The sequence below is a fragment of the Cebus imitator genome, unplaced genomic scaffold (genome assembly GCF_001604975.1).
Source record: "Cebus imitator isolate Cc_AM_T3 unplaced genomic scaffold, Cebus_imitator-1.0 Scaffold99, whole genome shotgun sequence".
Classification (NCBI taxonomy): Eukaryota; Metazoa; Chordata; class Mammalia; order Primates; family Cebidae; genus Cebus; species Cebus imitator.
Window position 1 is genome coordinate 6,146,788 of NW_016107414.1, and position 369 is coordinate 6,147,156.

Here is a 369-nt window from a genome sequence, read left to right on the forward strand (position 1 = left end):
TTTTAAGCATTTATCTATAAAGTGGGAAAAAGCGTGTTTCCCACAGTCATCTAAACAATGGGTGTGATTGCAAAACCTGAGGTGCTGTTGGATAACTTTTCCCCTCAATACTCTTAGTTTAGTTTATCTACCACTCCTACCTTGTAGCAATGAATGGCAACAGTTTAGGGGGCATTGTTTCATACTTTTCTTCTTGCTCGGTGGAATGCATGTAAACATACGTATGTATCAGTGAGGAAATAGGTTAAGCTGCTGTAACAAAGAGGACCAAAACACAGTGGCTTGACGAACATACTAGATTATTTATCTCTTGCCTAATACTTCAGAGGTAGACAGTTAGGAGGGTAGAATATGTTTGTTGTGGCTTCT